Below are 10,000 nucleotides of genomic sequence, written 5' to 3' on the forward strand. Positions count from 1 at the left end.
AAAATGAAATGTAAAATGTAATAGAAAAGAATGTTAAGGCAGTATAAAATTACCTACAGCTCCTGGTATTCCCAGGTGGTCTCCCATCCAAGTACTAACCATGCCCAACACTGCATAGTTTCCAAGATCAGATGAGATTGGGTAAGTCCAGCGTTGTTTGGCTGTAGGTGCTCAAAACCATTAACTTTAGACCTCTTTTACTTCTTAACTCAAGTAAATTCATTGATAAGTTGAAAAAATTAAATGTAAAATGTAATAGAAAAGAATGTTTTGGCTGTATAAAATTACCTACAGCACCTGGTATTCCCAGGTGGTCTCCCATCCAAGTACAAACCAGGCCCAACACTGCATAGCTTACAAGATCAGACGAGATTGGGCATGTCCAGTGTGGTTTGGCTGTAGGTACTCAAAAGCATTAAATTTAGACCTCTATTACTTCTTAACTCAAGTAAATTCATTGATAAGTTGAAAAAATTAAATGTAAAATGTAATAGAAAAGAATGTTATTGCAGTATAAAATGATGTACAGCACCTGGTATTCCTAGGTGGTCTCCCATTCAAGTACTAACCATGCCCAACACTGCATAGTTTCCAAGATCCGACGAGATTGGACATGTCCAGTGTGGTTTGGCTGTAGGTGCTCAAAAAGATTAACTTTACACCTCTATTACTTCTTAACTCAAGTAAATTCATTGAAAAATAGAAAAAAATTAAATGTAAAATGTAATAGAAAAGAATGTTATGGCAGTATAAAATTACCTACAGCACCTGGTATTCCCAGGTGGGTTCCCATCCAAGTACTAACCATGCCCAACACTGCATAGTTTCCAAGATCAGACGACATTGGCCATGTCCAGTGTGGTTTGGCTATAGGTGCTGAAAAATATTAACTTTAGACCTCTTTTACTTCTTAACTCAAGTAAATTCATTGATAAGTTGAAAAAATGTAATGTAAAATGTAATAGAAAAGAATGTTATGGCTATATAAAATTACCTACAGCACCTGGTATTCCCAGGTGGATTCCCATCCAAGTATTAACCAGGCCCAACACTGCATAGCTTCCGAGATCAGACGACATTGGCCATGTCCAGTGTGGTTTGGCTATAGGTGCTGGAAAATATTAACTTTAGACCTCTTTTACTTCTTAACTCAAGTAAATTAATTGATAAGTTGAAAAAATTAAATGTAAAATGTAATAGAAAAGAATGTTATTGCTGCATAAAATTACCTACAGCACCTGGGATTCCTAGATGGTCTCCCATCCAAGTACTAACCAGGCCCAACACTGCATAGCTTCCAAGATCAGACGAGATTGGGCATGTCCAGTGTGGTTTGGCTGTATGTGCTCTAAAACATTAACTTTAGACCTCTTTTACTCCTTAACTCAAGTAAATTCATTGATAAATTGAAAAAATTAAATGTAAAATGTAATAGAAAAGAATATTTTTGGCTGTATAAAATTACCTACACCACCTGGTATTCCCAGGTGGTCTCCCACCCAAGTACTAACCAGGCCCAACACTGCATAGCTTCCAAGATCAGATGAGATTGGGCATGTCCAGTGTGGTTTGGCTGTTGGTGCTCAAAAACATTAACTTTAGACCTCTATTACTTCTTAACTCAAGTAAATTCATTGATAAGTTGAAAAAATTAAATGTAAAATGTAATAGAAAAGAATGTTTTGGCTGTATAAAATTACCTACAGCACCTGGTATTCCCAGGTGCTCTCCCATCCAAGTACTAACCAGGCCCAACACTGCATAGCTTACAAGATCAGACGAGATTGGGCATGTCCAGTGTGGTTTGGCTGTAGGTGCTCAAAAGCATTAAATTTAGACCTCTATTACTTCTTAACTCAAGTAAATTCATTGATAAGTTGAAAAAATTAAATGTAAAATGTAATAGAAATGAATGTTATGGCAGTATAAAATTACCTACAGCACCTGGTGTTCCCAGGTGGTCTCCCATCCAAGTACTAACCAGGCCCAGCACTGCATAGCTTCCAAGATCAGACGAGATTAGGCATGTCCTCTGTGGTTTGACTGTAGGTGCTCATAAACCTTAACTTTAGACCTCTTTTACTTCTTAACTCAAGTAAATTAATTGATAAGTTGAAAAAATGTAATGTAAAATGTAATAGAAAAGAATGTTATGGCTATATAAAATTACCTACAGCACCTGGTATTCCCAGGTGGTCTCCCATCCAAATACTAACCAGGCCCAACACTGCATAGCTTCCAAGATCAGATGAGATTGGGCATGTCCTCTGTGGTTTGGCTGTAGATGCTCAAAAGCGTTAACTTTAGACCTCTTTTACTTCTTAACTCAAGTAAATTCATTGATAAGTTGAAAAAATGTAATGTAAAATGTAATAGAAAAGAAAGTTATGGCAGTATAAAATTACCTACAGCACCTGGGATTCCTGGGTGGTCTCCCACCCAAGTACTAACCAGGCTCAACACTGCATAGCTTCCAAGATCAGACGAGATTGGGCATGTCCAGTGTGGTTTGGCTGTAGGTGCTCAAAAACATTAACTTTAGACCTCTTTTACTTCTTAACTCAAGTAAATTCAATGATTAGTTGAAAAATGAAATGTAAAATGTAATAGAAAAGAATGTTAAGGCAGTATAAAATTACCTACAGCTCCTGGTATTCCCAGGTGGTCTCCCATCCAAGTACTAACCATGCCCAACACTGCATAGTTTCCAAGATCAGATGAGATTGGGTAAGTCCAGCGTGGTTTGGCTGTAGGTGCTCAAAACCATTAACTTTAGACCTCTTTTACTTCTTAACTCAAGTAAATTCATTGATAAGTTGAAAAAATTAAATGTAAAATGTAATAGAAAAGAATGTTTTGGCTGTATAAAATTACCTACAGCACCTGGTATTCCCAGGTGGTCTCCCATCCAAGTACAAACCAGGCCCAACACTGCATAGCTTACAAGATCAGACGAGATTGGGCATGTCCAGTGTGGTTTGGCTGTAGGTACTCAAAAGCATTAAATTTAGACCTCTATTACTTCTTAACTCAAGTAAATTCATTGATAAGTTGAAAAAATTAAATGTAAAATGTAATAGAAAAGAATGTTATTGCAGTATAAAATGATGTACAGCACCTGGTATTCCTAGGTGGTCTCCCATTCAAGTACTAACCATGCCCAACACTGCATAGTTTCCAAGATCCGACGAGATTGGACATGTCCAGTGTGGTTTGGCTGTAGGTGCTCAAAAAGATTAACTTTACACCTCTATTACTTCTTAACTCAAGTAAATTCATTGAAAAATAGAAAAAAATTAAATGTAAAATGTAATAGAAAAGAATGTTATGGCAGTATAAAATTACCTACAGCACCTGGTATTCCCAGGTGGGTTCCCATCCAAGTACTAACCATGCCCAACACTGCATAGTTTCCAAGATCAGACGACATTGGCCATGTCCAGTGTGGTTTGGCTATAGGTGCTGAAAAATATTAACTTTAGACCTCTTTTACTTCTTAACTCAAGTAAATTCATTGATAAGTTGAAAAAATGTAATGTAAAATGTAATAGAAAAGAATGTTATGGCTATATAAAATTACCTACAGCACCTGGTATTCCCAGGTGGATTCCCATCCAAGTATTAACCAGGCCCAACACTGCATAGCTTCCAAGATCAGACGACATTGGCCATGTCCAGTGTGGTTTGGCTATAGGTGCTGGAAAATATTAACTTTAGACCTCTTTTACTTCTTAACTCAAGTAAATTAATTGATAAGTTGAAAAAATTAAATGTAAAATGTAATAGAAAAGAATGTTATTGCTGCATAAAATTACCTACAGCACCTGGGATTCCTAGATGGTCTCCCATTGAAGTACTAACCAGGCCCAACACTGCATAGCTTCCAAGATCAGACGAGATTGGGCATGTCCAGTGTGGTTTGGCTGTATGTGCTCTAAAACATTAACTTTAGACCTCTTTTACTCCTTAACTCAAGTAAATTCATTGATAAATTGAAAAAATTAAATGTAAAATGTAATAGAAAAGAATATTTTTGGCTGTATAAAATTACCTACACCACCTGGTATTCCCAGGTGGTCTCCCACCCAAGTACTAACCAGGCCCAACACTGCATAGCTTCCAAGATCAGATGAGATTGGGCATGTCCAGTGTGGTTTGGCTGTTGGTGCTCAAAAACATTAACTTTAGACCTCTATTACTTCTTAACTCAAGTAAATTCATTGATAAGTTGAAAAAATTAAATGTAAAATGTAATAGAAAAGACTGTTATGGCAGTATAAAATTACCCATTGCACCTGGTATTCCCAGGTGGTCTCTCATCCAAGTACAATCCTAGCCCAACACTGCATAGCTTCCAAGATCAGATGAGTTTGCGCATGTCCAGTGTGGTTTGTCTGTAGGTGCTCAAAAACATTAACTTTAGACCTCTATTACTTCTTAACTCAAGTAAATTCATTGATAAGTTGAAAAAATTTAATTTAAAATGTAATAGAAAAGAATGTTATGGCAGTATAAAATGATGTACAGCACCTGGTATTCCCAGGTGTTCTCCCATCCAAGTACTTACCAGGCCCAACACGGCATAGAGTCCAAGATCAGACGAGATTGGGCATATCCAGTATGGTTTGGCTGTAGGTGCTCAAAAACATTAACTTTAGACCTCTTTTACTTCTTAACTCAAGTAAATTCTTGATAAATTGAAAAAATTAAATGTAAAATGTAATAGAAAAGAATGTTATGGCTGTCTAAAATTACCTACAGCACCAGGTATTCCCAGGTGGTCTCCCTTCCAAGTACAAACCAGGCCCAACACTGCATAGCTTCCAAGATCAGACGAGATTGGGCATGTCCAGTGTGGTTTGGCTGTTGGTGCTCAAAAACATTAACTTTAGACCTCTATTACTTCTTAACTCAAGTAAATTCATTGATAAGTTTAAAAAATTAAATGTAGAATGTAATAGAAAAGAATGTTATGGCTGTATAAAATTACCTACAGCACCTGGTATTCCCAGGTGGTCTCCCATCCATGTACTAACCAGGCCCAACACTGCATAGCTTCCAAGATCAGACGAGATTGGGAATGTCCAGTGTGGTTTGGCTGTAGGTGCTCAAAAGCATTAAATTTAGACCTGTATTACTTCTTAACTCAAGTAAATTCATTGATAAGTTGAAAAAATTAAATGTAAAATGTAATAGAAAAGAATGTTATGGCAGTATAAAATTACCTACAGCACATGGTATTCCCAAGTGGTCTCCCATCCAAGTACTAACCAGGCCCCAACACTGCATAGTTTCCAAGATCAGATGAGATTGGGCATTTCCAGTGTGGTTTGGCTGTAGGTGCTCAAAAGCATTAAATTTATACCGCTATTACTTCTTAACTCAAGTAAATTCATTGATAAGTTGAAAAAATTAAATGTAAAATGTAATAGAAAAGAATGTTATGGCTATATAAAATTACCTACAGCACCTGGGATTCCTGGGTGGTCTCCCATCCAAGTACTAACCAGGCCCAACACTGCATAGCTTCCAAGAACAGACGAGATTGGGCATGTCCAGTGTGGTTTGGCTGCAGGTGCTCAAGAATATTAACTTTAGACCTCTTTTTCTTCTTAACTCAAGTAAATTCATTGATAAGTTGAAAAAATGTAATGTAAAATGTAATAGAAAAGAATGTTATGGCTATATAAAATTATCTACAGCACCTGGTATTCCCATGTGGTCTCCCGTCCAAGTACTAACCAGGCCCAACACCGCATAGCTTCCAAGATCAGACGAGATTGGGCATGTCCAGTGTGGTTTGGCTGTAGGTTCTCAAAATCATTAACTTTAGACCACTATTACTTCTTAACTCAAGTAAATTCATTGATAAGTTGAAAAAATTAAATGTAAAATGTAATAGAAAAGAATGTTATGGCTGCAAAAAATTACCTACAGCAACTGGTATTCCCAGGTGGTCTCCCATCCAAGTACTAACCAGGCCCAACACTGCATAGCTTCCAAGATCAGACGAGATTGGGCATGTCCAGTGTGGTTTGGCTGTAGGTTCTCAAAAACATTAACATTAACTTTAGACCTCTTTTACTTCTTAACTCAAGTAAATTCAATGATTAGTTGTAAAATGAAATGTAAAATATAATAGAAAAGAATGTTATGGCAGTATAAAATTACCTACAGCTCCTGCTATTCCCAGGTGGTCTCCCATCCAAGTACTAACCAGGCCCAACACTGCATATTTTCCAAGATCAGATGAGATTGGGCAAGTCCAGCGTGGTTTGGCTGTAGGTGCTCAAAAACATTAACTTTAGACCTCTTTTACTTCTTAACTCAAGTAAATTCATTGATAAGTTGAAAAAATTAAATGTAAAATGTAATAGAAAAGAATGTTTTTCTCTGTATAAAATTACCTACAGCACCTGGTATTCCCAGGTGCTCTCCCATCCAAGTACTAAGCAGGCCCAACACTGCATAGCTTACAAGATCAGACGAGATTGGGCATGTCCAGTGTGGTTTGGCTGTAGGTGCTCAAAAGCATTAAATTTAGACCTCTATTACTTCTTAACTCAAGTAAATTAATTGATAAGTTGAAAAAATGTAATGTAAAATGTAATAGAAAAGAATGTTATGGCTATATAAAATTACCTACAGCACCTGGTATTCCCAGGTGGTCTCCCATCCAAATACTAACCAGACCCAACACTGCATAGCTTCCAAGATCAGACGAGATTGGGCATGTCCAGTGTGGTTTGGCTGTAGGTTCTCAAAATCATTAACTTTAGACCTCTATTACTTCTTAACTCAAGTAAATTCATTGATAAGTTGAAAAAATTAAATGTAAAATGTAATAGAAATGAATGTTATGGCAGTATAAAATTACCAACAGCACCTGGTGTTCCCAGGTGGTCTCCCATCCAAGTACTAACCAGGCCCAACACTGCATAGCTTACAAGATCAGACGAGATTGGGCATGTCCAGTGTGGTTTGGCTGTAGGTGCTCAAAAGCATTAAATTTAGACCTCTATTACTTCTTAACTCAAGTAAATTCTTTGATAAGTTGAAAAAATTAAATGTAAAATGTAATAGAAATGAATGTTATGGCAGTATAAAATTACCTACAGCACCTGGTGTTCCCAGGTGGTCTCCCATCCAAGTACTAACCAGGCCCAACACTGCATAGCTTCCAAGATCAGACGAGATTGGGCATGTCCAGTGTGGTTTGGCTGTAGGTTCTCAAAAACATTAACATTAACTTTAGACCTCTTTTACTTCTTAACTCAAGTAAATTCAATGATTAGTTGTAAAATGAAATGTAAAATATAATAGAAAAGAATGTTATGGCAGTATAAAATTACCTACAGCTCCTGCTATTCCCAGGTGGTCTCCCATCCAAGTACTAACCAGGCCCAACACTGCATATTTTCCAAGATCAGATGAGATTGGGCAAGTCCAGCGTGGTTTGGCTGTAGGTGCTCAAAAACATTAACTTTAGACCTCTTTTACTTCTTAACTCAAGTAAATTCATTGATAAGTTGAAAAAATTAAATGTAAAATGTAATAGAAAAGAATGTTTTGGCTGTATAAAATTACCTACAGCACCTGGTATTCCCAGGTGCTCTCCCATCCAAGTACTAACCAGGCCCAACACTGCATAGCTTACAAGATCAGACGAGATTGGGCATGTCCAGTGTGGTTTGGCTGTAGGTGCTCAAAAGCATTAAATTTAGACCTCTATTACTTCTTAACTCAAGTAAATTCATTGATAAGTTGAAAAAATTAAATGTAAAATGTAATAGAAATGAATGTTATGGCAGTATAAAATTACCTACAGCACCTGGTGTTCCCAGGTGGTCTCCCATCCAAGTAGTAACCAGGCCCAGCACTGCATAGCTTCCAAGATCAGACAAGATTAGGCATGTCCTCTGTGGTTTGACTGTAGGTGCTCATAAACCTTAACTTTAGACCTCTTTTACTTCTTAACTCAAGTAAATTAATTGATAAGTTGAAAAAATGTAATGTAAAATGTAATAGAAAAGAATGTTATGGCTATATAAAATTACCTACAGCACCTGGTATTCAAAGGTGGTCTCCCATCCAAATACTAACCAGGCCCAACACTGCATAGCTTCCAAGATCAGATGAGATTGGGCATGTCCTCTGTGGTTTGGCTGTAGATGCTCAAAAGCGTTAACTTTAGACCTCTTTTACTTCTTAACTCAAGTAAATTCATTGATAAGTTGAAAAAATGTAATGTAAAATGTAATAGAAAAGAAAGTTATGGCAGTATAAAATTACCTACAGCACCTGGGATTCCTCGGTGGTCTCCCACCCAAGTACTAACCAGGCTCAACACTGCATAGCTTCCAAGATCAGACGAGATTGGGCATGTCCAGTGTGGTTTGGCTGTAGGTGCTCAAAAACATTAACTTTAGACCTCTTTTACTTCTTAACTCAAGTAAATTCAATGATTAGTTGAAAAATGAAATGTAAAATGTAATAGAAAAGAATGTTAAGGCAGTATAAAATTACCTACAGCTCCTGGTATTCCCAGGTGGTCTCCCATCCAAGTACTAACCATGCCCAACACTGCATAGTTTCCAAGATCAGATGAGATTGGGTAAGTCCAGCGTGGTTTGGCTGTAGGTGCTCAAAACCATTAACTTTAGACCTCTTTTACTTCTTAACTCAAGTAAATTCATTGATAAGTTGAAAAAATTAAATGTAAAATGTAATAGAAAAGAATGTTTTGGCTGTATAAAATTACCTACAGCACCTGGTATTCCCAGGTGGTCTCCCATCCAAGTACAAACCAGGCCCAACACTGCATAGCTTACAAGATCAGACGAGATTGGGCATGTCCAGTGTGGTTTGGCTGTAGGTACTCAAAAGCATTAAATTTAGACCTCTATTACTTCTTAACTCAAGTAAATTCATTGATAAGTTGAAAAAATTAAATGTAAAATGTAATAGAAAAGAATGTTATGGCAGTATAAAATTACCTACAGCACCTGGTATTCCCAGGTGTTCTCCCATCCAAGTACTAACCAGGCCCAGCACTGCATAGCTTCCAAGATCAGACGAGATTGGGCATGTCCTCTGTGGTTTGACTGTAGGTGCTCACAAACCTTAACTTTAGACCTCTTTTACTTCTTAACTCAAGTAAATTCAATGTAAAATATAAAAGAAAAGAATGTTATGGCAGTATAAAATTACCTACAGCTCCTGGTATTCCCAGGTGGTCTCCCATCCAAGTACTAACCAGGCCAAACACTGCATAGTTTCCAAGATCAGATGAGATTGGGCAAGTCCAGCGTGGTTTGGCTGTAGGTGTTCAAAAACATTAACTTTAGACCTCTTTTACTTCTTAACTCAAGTAAATTCATTGATAAGTTGAAAAAATTAAATGTAAAATGAATTAGAAAAGAATGTTTTGGCTGTATAAAATTACCTACAGCACCTGGTATTCCCAGGTGGTCTCCCATCCAAGTACAAACCAGGCCCAACACTGCATAGCTTACAAGATCAGACGAGATTGGGCATGTCCAGTGTGTTTTGGCTGTAGGTGCTCAAAAGCATTAAATTTAGACCTCTATTACTTCTTAACTCAAGTAAATTCATTGATAAGTTGAAAAAATTAAATGTAAAATGTAATAGAAAAGAATGTTATGGCAGTATAAAATGATGTACAGCACCTGGTATTCCTAGGTGGTCTCCCATTCAAGTACTAACCAGGCCCAACACTGCATAGTTTCCAAGATCCGACGAGATTGGACATGTCCAGTGTGGTTTGGCTGTAGGTGCTCAAAAAGATTAACTTTAGACCTCTATTACTTCTTAACTCAAGTAAATTCATTGAAAAATAGAAAAAAATTAAATGTAAAATGTAATAGAAAAGAATGTTATGGCAGTATAAAATTACCTACAGCACCTGGTATTACCAGGTGGGTTCCCATCCAAGTACTAACCATGCCCAACACTGCATAGCTTCCAAGATCAGACGACA

The 10,000-nt window shown here is 37.1% G+C and overlaps 1 non-coding gene and 40 pseudogenes across 1 annotated transcript; all 41 read right to left on the bottom strand.

The window, feature by feature from the left end:
• Nucleotides 1-50: 50 nt before the first annotated feature.
• LOC148470681 (5S ribosomal RNA) lies at nucleotides 51-169 on the bottom strand (annotated as a pseudogene).
• Nucleotides 170-285: 116 nt separating this feature from the next.
• LOC148470682 (5S ribosomal RNA) lies at nucleotides 286-404 on the bottom strand (annotated as a pseudogene).
• Nucleotides 405-520: 116 nt separating this feature from the next.
• LOC148470683 (5S ribosomal RNA) lies at nucleotides 521-639 on the bottom strand (annotated as a pseudogene).
• A 117-nt stretch (nucleotides 640-756) lies between these two features.
• Nucleotides 757-875, bottom strand: LOC148470684 (5S ribosomal RNA; annotated as a pseudogene).
• A 116-nt stretch (nucleotides 876-991) lies between these two features.
• On the bottom strand, nucleotides 992-1,110 carry LOC148470685 (5S ribosomal RNA; annotated as a pseudogene).
• A 116-nt stretch (nucleotides 1,111-1,226) lies between these two features.
• LOC148470686 (5S ribosomal RNA) lies at nucleotides 1,227-1,345 on the bottom strand (annotated as a pseudogene).
• A 117-nt stretch (nucleotides 1,346-1,462) lies between these two features.
• Nucleotides 1,463-1,581, bottom strand: LOC148470687 (5S ribosomal RNA; annotated as a pseudogene).
• A 116-nt stretch (nucleotides 1,582-1,697) lies between these two features.
• On the bottom strand, nucleotides 1,698-1,816 carry LOC148470688 (5S ribosomal RNA; annotated as a pseudogene).
• A 116-nt stretch (nucleotides 1,817-1,932) lies between these two features.
• Nucleotides 1,933-2,051, bottom strand: LOC148470689 (5S ribosomal RNA; annotated as a pseudogene).
• Nucleotides 2,052-2,167: 116 nt separating this feature from the next.
• On the bottom strand, nucleotides 2,168-2,286 carry LOC148470690 (5S ribosomal RNA; annotated as a pseudogene).
• Nucleotides 2,287-2,402: 116 nt separating this feature from the next.
• Nucleotides 2,403-2,521, bottom strand: LOC148470691 (5S ribosomal RNA; annotated as a pseudogene).
• Nucleotides 2,522-2,636: 115 nt separating this feature from the next.
• On the bottom strand, nucleotides 2,637-2,755 carry LOC148470692 (5S ribosomal RNA; annotated as a pseudogene).
• Nucleotides 2,756-2,871: 116 nt separating this feature from the next.
• Nucleotides 2,872-2,990, bottom strand: LOC148470693 (5S ribosomal RNA; annotated as a pseudogene).
• Nucleotides 2,991-3,106: 116 nt separating this feature from the next.
• LOC148470694 (5S ribosomal RNA) lies at nucleotides 3,107-3,225 on the bottom strand (annotated as a pseudogene).
• A 117-nt stretch (nucleotides 3,226-3,342) lies between these two features.
• Nucleotides 3,343-3,461, bottom strand: LOC148470695 (5S ribosomal RNA; annotated as a pseudogene).
• A 116-nt stretch (nucleotides 3,462-3,577) lies between these two features.
• On the bottom strand, nucleotides 3,578-3,696 carry LOC148470696 (5S ribosomal RNA; annotated as a pseudogene).
• Nucleotides 3,697-3,812: 116 nt separating this feature from the next.
• On the bottom strand, nucleotides 3,813-3,931 carry LOC148470697 (5S ribosomal RNA; annotated as a pseudogene).
• A 117-nt stretch (nucleotides 3,932-4,048) lies between these two features.
• Nucleotides 4,049-4,167, bottom strand: LOC148470698 (5S ribosomal RNA; annotated as a pseudogene).
• A 351-nt stretch (nucleotides 4,168-4,518) lies between these two features.
• LOC148470699 (5S ribosomal RNA) lies at nucleotides 4,519-4,637 on the bottom strand (annotated as a pseudogene).
• A 115-nt stretch (nucleotides 4,638-4,752) lies between these two features.
• LOC148470700 (5S ribosomal RNA) lies at nucleotides 4,753-4,871 on the bottom strand (annotated as a pseudogene).
• Nucleotides 4,872-4,987: 116 nt separating this feature from the next.
• On the bottom strand, nucleotides 4,988-5,106 carry LOC148470701 (5S ribosomal RNA; annotated as a pseudogene).
• A 116-nt stretch (nucleotides 5,107-5,222) lies between these two features.
• LOC148470702 (5S ribosomal RNA) lies at nucleotides 5,223-5,342 on the bottom strand (annotated as a pseudogene).
• Nucleotides 5,343-5,458: 116 nt separating this feature from the next.
• On the bottom strand, nucleotides 5,459-5,577 carry LOC148470703 (5S ribosomal RNA; annotated as a pseudogene).
• Nucleotides 5,578-5,693: 116 nt separating this feature from the next.
• LOC148470704 (5S ribosomal RNA) lies at nucleotides 5,694-5,812 on the bottom strand (annotated as a pseudogene).
• A 116-nt stretch (nucleotides 5,813-5,928) lies between these two features.
• Nucleotides 5,929-6,047, bottom strand: LOC148470705 (5S ribosomal RNA; annotated as a pseudogene).
• Nucleotides 6,048-6,168: 121 nt separating this feature from the next.
• LOC148470706 (5S ribosomal RNA) lies at nucleotides 6,169-6,287 on the bottom strand (annotated as a pseudogene).
• A 117-nt stretch (nucleotides 6,288-6,404) lies between these two features.
• Nucleotides 6,405-6,523, bottom strand: LOC148470707 (5S ribosomal RNA; annotated as a pseudogene).
• Nucleotides 6,524-6,639: 116 nt separating this feature from the next.
• On the bottom strand, nucleotides 6,640-6,758 carry LOC148470708 (5S ribosomal RNA; annotated as a pseudogene).
• A 116-nt stretch (nucleotides 6,759-6,874) lies between these two features.
• On the bottom strand, nucleotides 6,875-6,993 carry LOC148470709 (5S ribosomal RNA; annotated as a pseudogene).
• A 116-nt stretch (nucleotides 6,994-7,109) lies between these two features.
• LOC148470710 (5S ribosomal RNA) lies at nucleotides 7,110-7,228 on the bottom strand. Its single transcript, XR_015873342.1, has one exon. It is a non-coding gene; the product is annotated as a 5S ribosomal RNA (ribosomal RNA).
• A 121-nt stretch (nucleotides 7,229-7,349) lies between these two features.
• LOC148470711 (5S ribosomal RNA) lies at nucleotides 7,350-7,468 on the bottom strand (annotated as a pseudogene).
• A 116-nt stretch (nucleotides 7,469-7,584) lies between these two features.
• Nucleotides 7,585-7,703, bottom strand: LOC148470712 (5S ribosomal RNA; annotated as a pseudogene).
• A 116-nt stretch (nucleotides 7,704-7,819) lies between these two features.
• Nucleotides 7,820-7,938, bottom strand: LOC148470713 (5S ribosomal RNA; annotated as a pseudogene).
• A 116-nt stretch (nucleotides 7,939-8,054) lies between these two features.
• On the bottom strand, nucleotides 8,055-8,173 carry LOC148470714 (5S ribosomal RNA; annotated as a pseudogene).
• A 116-nt stretch (nucleotides 8,174-8,289) lies between these two features.
• LOC148470715 (5S ribosomal RNA) lies at nucleotides 8,290-8,408 on the bottom strand (annotated as a pseudogene).
• Nucleotides 8,409-8,523: 115 nt separating this feature from the next.
• Nucleotides 8,524-8,642, bottom strand: LOC148470716 (5S ribosomal RNA; annotated as a pseudogene).
• Nucleotides 8,643-8,758: 116 nt separating this feature from the next.
• Nucleotides 8,759-8,877, bottom strand: LOC148470717 (5S ribosomal RNA; annotated as a pseudogene).
• Nucleotides 8,878-8,993: 116 nt separating this feature from the next.
• Nucleotides 8,994-9,112, bottom strand: LOC148470718 (5S ribosomal RNA; annotated as a pseudogene).
• A 95-nt stretch (nucleotides 9,113-9,207) lies between these two features.
• Nucleotides 9,208-9,326, bottom strand: LOC148470719 (5S ribosomal RNA; annotated as a pseudogene).
• Nucleotides 9,327-9,442: 116 nt separating this feature from the next.
• Nucleotides 9,443-9,561, bottom strand: LOC148470720 (5S ribosomal RNA; annotated as a pseudogene).
• Nucleotides 9,562-9,677: 116 nt separating this feature from the next.
• LOC148470721 (5S ribosomal RNA) lies at nucleotides 9,678-9,796 on the bottom strand (annotated as a pseudogene).
• Between the last annotated feature and the right edge of the window lie 204 nt (nucleotides 9,797-10,000).

Source organism: Taudactylus pleione, unplaced genomic scaffold, assembly GCF_031769625.1.
Source record: "Taudactylus pleione unplaced genomic scaffold, aTauple2 ptg000967l, whole genome shotgun sequence".
Lineage (NCBI taxonomy): Eukaryota > Metazoa > Chordata > Amphibia > Anura > Myobatrachidae > Taudactylus > Taudactylus pleione.